The sequence below is a fragment of the Acomys minous genome, assembly GCF_964271855.1.
Source record: "Acomys minous genome assembly, chromosome: 8".
Taxonomy (NCBI): Eukaryota; Metazoa; Chordata; class Mammalia; order Rodentia; family Muridae; genus Acomys; species Acomys minous.
Genome location: NC_140489.1, coordinates 5,408,524 through 5,415,822, shown reverse-complemented (window position 1 = coordinate 5,415,822; position 7,299 = coordinate 5,408,524). Strand labels below are relative to the sequence as shown.

The following is a 7,299-nucleotide window of genomic DNA, read 5'->3' as shown; positions in this document are numbered from 1 at the left end:
GTATGCAGCATAGTCTTAAATTCCCGAAATGTAATCATCTAGAAAGTCCATGCTTGGCTTCAGTGCCCCCTGCTGGTTTGAGCATCCCTGTAGAAAGTTGTGGTTATTTTTTTTTTTTGTGCAGGCTCAGAGTTGTGTTTCCTCACTGTGTCTCTGGCACAGTAGTACATGGCTGTGTCCTCAGTCTGCAGACTGTTCAGTTTCAAAAAGACCTGGCTCTTGGAGGTGTCTCTGCTGATGCTGAGCCGGGATTTGAGAGCTGAATTGTAACTTGTTCTTCCATTAATCCACATAGCACCCATCCACTCCAGACCCTTTCCTGGAGGCTGGCGGACCCAGTGTACATGATAGCTGGTTAATGAGAAGCCAGAGACTGTGCAGGTGAGAGACAGGGTCTGTGAGGGCTGCACCAGGTCAGGTCCTGACTCCTTCAGCTGCACCTGGGACAGGGCACCTGGGGACAAGAACATCCCCATCAGTCACACATCCCATAGATGACATGCCCAGGTCCCTGTCCTGAAGCCCTGAAACACTTACAGCTTGGAAAGGTCACCAGGCAGAGGAGCAGCAGCAGGACAGCCATGCTGTGATGGAGGCTCCAGTGAGAAGGACATGGGGCTTCTCAGCTAGGCCTGGGCTTTCAGCCTGAGGCTGAAGGCTGATTTGCATTGGGGGAGGTTCCTGAAAGGATAAAAGGAATCACTGGGTGATATTTCCAATTTCCTCTTCATGTGACTGTGGTTTACCTTGTGCTTCTTAGAGCATCTTATGAGAAAAATTAAGAAGCAGTTTCTGCTTCTCTCTGGTTCCAAATCCAGATTCACACTGCGGAGGTTTTGGAAACAAAACATGGGGCTGTTTATAGATAATGTGTCTAATTCATGCAGTGCTGGCTGAACAGGGCAACCTGTCCTACATGCATCTGTTAATCTTTGCAAGTTCCAGAAGAGAATTTAGGGGGTGGCATTTGGCCTCTTAGTGATTTGAAATCCTACTTAAGGAACTCCTTAAAATTCTTTCTCTTGCCATCAGTGGGAGCCCTTCGTTTTTACCACTCACTTGGAAAATAAGTTGTGAAGAAACACCTCAGTAACATTTAGGCCCTGTGATTCAAATGTTTATATTAGAGTAGACCCAGGTGTCTGCTTTGAGTCCCAGCTGACTAGATTCAGATGTTCAGCTCATTACCCAGAAACAGCTGACCTTGATACTAGTCTTTGTACCTCCTGATTTATGCCAGTCTGTCCTACATTCTCTTTCTCTCCCTCCCCCTCCCTCTCCCCTTAGTTTGCAGCACATAAAAACCCATATTCCTAATTATGAGTTTATATTGGTGAGGGATGAGATTTCATCTATCACATAATGTTTCACAAAAAGCTGTAGCATCCAACCAGACTTGAGAGTTCTATTAAGTGACTTAAAAAATAAGCAAGAGAAGGTGATGGCAAGAAATGAGGAGGAGGTCAGGCATGAACATGGGGAGCCCTCTGCCTTGAAGTGTTAATCACCACACAGCCCAAGAGACTGTCGAGCTTTTCTCCATTTCTTCACATTGTGAGTCAAGTGGTGGAGGCAGGTCTTCCCATTATGGAGACAGCCATCTGTGGAATTTCTGATGCTTACCCACAGGATGTCCTCCTCTTGTTCATCAAGCTCTGAGTGTTAGAAGAATATTTGTCCAGACACTATTCTCAGTGTGTCTCATCCAGGTTTGTCTGGTATTTACATTTCGATTACAGTGTTTGGGATGGAATTCACAGAAATAAATGGACTTTTTTCAGTATGTAGATCTCTTGGCTTCTTTGGACACAAAAAGGGCTATCGATAGTCTGTGGGTTTCAGTTAGGTTGTCATGAAAATTAAGGACAGAGGACAAGATGTACACAATACCACATGACTAGTACATTGGGTTTGGAAATTTCCTATTGGGAAGGAGTACCAAGGAGTTACATGGGATTACTTGGGCTTCTTTGGCCTAAAGAAGAGTAGGAGGGTCCTGGATAGGTAGAGGTCAGTGACATTCATGATATTTCCATTGTATGTATCTCTTGAAAACACACTTAGTTAAAATGTACCTGGTATCTGTTGAGTTTCATGACAGTGAGATACAAAGAATCTGTATACCCAGGCTCCCTACTCTTGTAGACACAGGCATTGTGAAACAAATGCCTGGAGAAAAATAGTCCATGAATATGGGAAACAGAGACCAGCCGAGTCTGCTACCATTAGAATAATTCAGACATCATCTTTCCAAGGACACAGTGCAAGGATATGCCCATAAATTGAGCATAAACATTATCAGAACACTTGGCAAATTGGCTGGCAGAATCCTATGAGAGACTATGGACAGAAACTACAGGGAAGGAACAAATGTTTTCTGTCTGTCAGTATAATGGTTTCATGGGTATTAAATCACATTAAAACTCAGCAAGCCATGTGTTAGTAAAAAGAGGTTAGTATATTCCCACAGTACCTTGAAAAATTAGTTAATTTGTAATATCGGACTAATGTAACTTCTGTATCCATTTTTACTCAAGGAGAAGCTCCATATGATGAAACAGAAGAAGGATGTGAGAGCCATGAACACATTCAGCCAGGGTGTGTTTATGGGACTGCCCACCCCAGCCCTTCAGACAGAGAATGCAGCAGGGAGAGGCAGTGCAATAGTGGGATCTGGAAGTGAAAAGGAAAATGCAAAACTATTTTTAATGAAAATTTCACTTTCATCACTACCCACCTGTATCTGAGTCTTTTGTTCTACTTAGACTGGGATGTCTAACACGGAGTGTTCTGCACAGTATTTGTCAGTACTGTAGTGGAACCATGTTGACAGGTCAGGCCATAGGGACCCATTATTGTCCATCCACATTTGCTTTTGTTTTTTTTCATTACTAAATGTAATCCATACTATTATCATTATGATTTAATTTTCATTTCTCTGATGATTAGAGATGTGAGTCTTTGCATCTTCTTCTGCTCAAATACATTGGTCCTGGTAACTGATACAAATGAGGATGGAGGGCAGAATGATGTGCAAAGAAGAGGACATCACCTCAGACTTCTGTGATGTCTTATCTCAGTGTCATCCTTTGGATTCACACCTCACACAAGTGATAAAAATGAATTGATTTTGAGAAAAGAAATGATGCTGCGCTCTTATATGACAAACAATAGGCTAACCCTTGACATTGATAGTTGGAACACACTATTAATCAAAATGTGGAATGTGATTCTGAAATATCAGCCTTTGAATTAAGTACTCACATACACCACACATGAGCTCTTGCACTGGTGAGCTGCTTCTCTAGCACATGGATGAGCTATCATAATGTTCCCTCTTGCATTTGATGCAAGTCTGTTTTCAATGGCCTAAACTTCACATTGACCTGGTTGAGCTTGAAACACATTTTATCAGTGACACCAGCCATCACAAGGATTTATAAGTGGCTACACCGCTGAAGAAAGTGCACCTTCCTGCACCCATAGTCAACTGCCACTAATCCTCTAGGAAGGAGTAAATCTCATGAGTCCTTCCTTTAATCCCAAATTGTAGCACCACACCATTACAGCCTTCTTTCCTTCCATTATTTCTGCTTTGAGTGTTAGAATACTTGATGAAGACGTCCCACTTATGGCCAAATACTCCATTATTTATTCCTGGCATTTTCATAGAGAATGTCTTTCAATGGATTGGTTACATCCTGCCTACAGCAAACTAGGGTTCAATAGCCACAGGTAAGTACTTTTATTGGGGTTCTCAGTGATGAGTTTCTATCTGTGACATCCATACATTTTATTAACAGTTTGGCAGGTAGGGCAGCTTTGGGTCTGATGTTCATGCTTTGTGTGTTGTCTTTAGGGTGTGCGAGATCTTGACATCTTCTGACTTCTTGTTTGTTCCATGCTTAATCCCAAACACCCCTCTGAACAATGCTGGGTCTCTTTCCTCTGCCTAAGGTCTATGTACTCTCAAGGGTCCCCAAGTGTCTTAAGGACCTTGTCCTGGTGTCCAAGGCAGAGTCTTTTCTGCCTGAGTGATGCTCTTTTGTTTGATTAGTTAAGAGGGCTTTTGTATTTACATATGTCACAGTAGATGACAACATTTTTTATATTCAGACCCTTCAAAGATTACTACATAAGAACACAGGAGTTCCATGGAAGACACTTCTGTGTTATGAAGATGAATTCAAGATCTTTATTAACCTGTGTTCCTGCTGTGGGGTGATTCTAAGTTCATGAATCCCTCACACCACCTGCTGGTCTCTAGCAGCCTTGCAAGGAGGTTTATGTCTGAGCTTGCAGTTAATCCTCACTCACTGTGTGTCTTACACAGTAATAGGTGGCTGTGTCTGGAGTGTTTAGACTGTTCATTTGCAGGTACAGAGTGCTCTTTGAGTTGTCTCTGGAGATGGTGAATCGGCCCTTCACAGAGTCTGCATACAGCCTTTCATCCCCATTACCACTGCTAATGCGTGAGATCCACTCTAGCCCCTTTTCAGGAGCCTGGTGGACCCAGTGCATGTAGTCATTAATGAAGTCGAATCCAGATGCCACACAGGAGAGTTGTAGGGAACCGCCAGGCTGTACCAAGCCTCCTCCAGATATCACCAACTGCACCTCACACTGGACACCTGCAAACAGAGAATCTGGTCAGCAAAGTGCCCCACACATTTAGTGACCCACTCAGCCAAGTCCTCTCACACATCCAGTGTCTCTGGTTTTTCATAAACTACCTTTTATAAGAGCAACAAGGAAAACCAAGCTCAGTCTCATCTCCATGGTGAATGTTCTCATTTCAGTGCTGATCACTAAGGACACAGACCTGGGAATCCAGGCCTGGGCTCCTGTCAGGCTGCAGGGACATGGCTGGGCTGCTTTTTATCATCAGAAGGAGTCTCAATTTGCATATCTTCTTGCTGTGTATTAAGCTCTTGTGCTAGACCTCTCAGCCAAGCTGGTCTTCAGTGTATACGCTGGAGGGTTTAAGAACACTGATGGCAGTTATTTACAGAGGGTTTAAGAACACTGATGGCAGTTATTTACATTGAGACAGTCTGGTTGTGGGTTGAAGTTGTAGGTTCTCTGTCCTCAATCTTTATCTTTTGAGGTCATAAATGTTGATCATCACTCTTAACCTAGGTGACACAACAGTAAACATTTAGTCATAAACATACTGGGGATTGAACTCAGATCATCAGGCTTGGTTGCAGGTGCATGTTGGAAACTGATCCTGGGTATTCTGTAAGAAGACCAGGTACTCAGTACTGCTGAACCAAGTTTATTTTTTAAATATTCCTAACTTTTTATTTGTTTTTGGTTAATTTCACATTATGCACCCGAATCCTACTCATCTCTTTTTTCCTTTATATCTCTCTTACCTTGCAACTCCCCTAAAAGAATATAATATCATTATGGAAGCTATAGTAAATTTTGTGTACACTTCTTTATTTGCAAATGTTCATTGTAATGAGTATCTGGTCTGCCTTCCTAAGTACTGCGGAATGTGAGGGGCTGGCACAGCTCTTCTGTATGAAGTCCTTGCTCACCCACAAACTCTGACCCCAGGGCCATCTGTGTTGTGCTGCTCAAGCAACTAGTCATTCAAATACTCAAATTTTACCAACAGTGAGATGAAGGGACAGCTTTCCTGCTTTTGTGACTTTGAGGCTAGAGTTAGGGTGATGTGCCCCTCAGGTGACACCATGGTATATATATCATAGGTATTCTTTACCCAGAAAACAAGCCAATTCAAGCTGAATTCAAAGAAAAAAGGCCGTTTTATTGGGCCAAGGGAATCTCCATGAAGATAGGGAGATAGGTGTGAGGGAAGAGATCATATGAACACAAGGAGAGAGAAATGTAGGGAGAGAGAGAGAGAGAGAGAGAGAGAGAGAGAGAGAGAGAGAGAGAGAGAGAGAGAGAGAGAGAGAGAGAGACAGTCTCTGGGGAGAAAAAAGCCCAGCACTTAGGCTGAAAAGCTCAAAGTACAAGTAGAAGGCAGACTATGCCAGCCATATACTCTATAATAGGTAGAGAGTCTGCGTGCTGGGACAACCTGGAGATAAGCTTGTTTTTAGTAAATGATAATGGCACCTCCCCCTCTTTTTCTGTGTCTGAAACCCAACAACATCTTTAAAGCAAATTGACTCTTCCTCTCCAGAAAACTATGTACTCCTTCTTCCAAGCGTTTTGGGACAGTGCAAACTGGACTGGACAGAAATAGAAACAAAGGAAAACAAAATGTAGAAGAAAACATTTTTGAATAGATAGGGAGGAGTGGTGTGTTTGTGTGTGTGTGTGTGTGTGTGTGTGTGTGTGTGTGTGTGTGTGTGTGTTACTATGATCAAAATATGTTTGAGGATGTGAAGAAGAATCACTTCCATAGACCAATGTATTTGCATGGCTATTTGTCAAGGAGTGGCACTTCTTGAGAAGAATTAGGAGGTACGGCTTTGCTAGAGTAAATGTGACCTTGTACTCAAGGAGATAAAAATTTAAAGTGTGGACGCCTGACATTATGTATGATACTTTGTTTTCCTTTAAGACAAGATCTTAACCAAGTTGTCCTCTGAGATGTTACACTCAGTAGTGGTTTAAAATAATTGCCAGGAGTAATATCCAAACATGTATAAAATGTAGCAACTGTTGTGGAAAGGAGCGGAGAAGGAGCAAAGGACCTGAAGGGGACAGGAGCTCCACAATAAGACAAACAGAGCCAAGTGACCTGGGCCTGGAGGGGCTTTTGGAGACTGAATCACCAACCAAGGACTTGTATGGACTGGACCTAGACTTCCTGTACATATTTAGTCCATGGGCAACTTAGGCTTCAAGTGGGTCTTTTAGTAAGGAGGGGCTGTCTATGACATGGGCCCTGCTGGCTTCTTTTTTGTTTTTTTAAGATGGGGTTTCTCCATGTAGACCTGTCCATCCTGGACTGTTAATGCCCGGCTGGTGCTCTGGTGAGGGTCCAGGGCAGATTCTCTCTGGGGTTGGATTGCGGGTGCCCTTCTTGTTCACTTTGTCTCTAGGGTGGCCAGAGCTGATGGCTCAGGCAACCGATCAGGATTGAAAGAAGAAAAAGGAAGGAAAGGGAAAAAGAGCCCAAGGTTTCTTCTCTAGGGACTGGCTGTACCGCGGCCGAGGAGAACTTAAACTGACCACCTTTTTTTTCCTATGGCTGAGGCTGTAAAAGCGGCTTCTGGCTAGAAACTGCACGGGGTCATAAAAGGAGGCTCTTTGATCTGTAGATAGGCCTCTTTACGGAGATCTCCAATAAGTTGGTGTAAATTTAGGCTTATT

General features: G+C 43.1%; 1 gene segment (V, D, J or C); it reads right to left on the bottom strand.

Annotated features, from left to right (window-relative positions):
- Nucleotides 1-4,302: 4,302 nt before the first annotated feature.
- LOC311603434 (immunoglobulin heavy variable 3-74-like) lies at nucleotides 4,303-5,571 on the bottom strand. The segment is given in 2 exons: nucleotides 5,496-5,571; nucleotides 4,303-4,631 (listed from the first exon to the last, which is right to left on the bottom strand).
- Nucleotides 5,572-7,299: the final 1,728 nt, after the last annotated feature.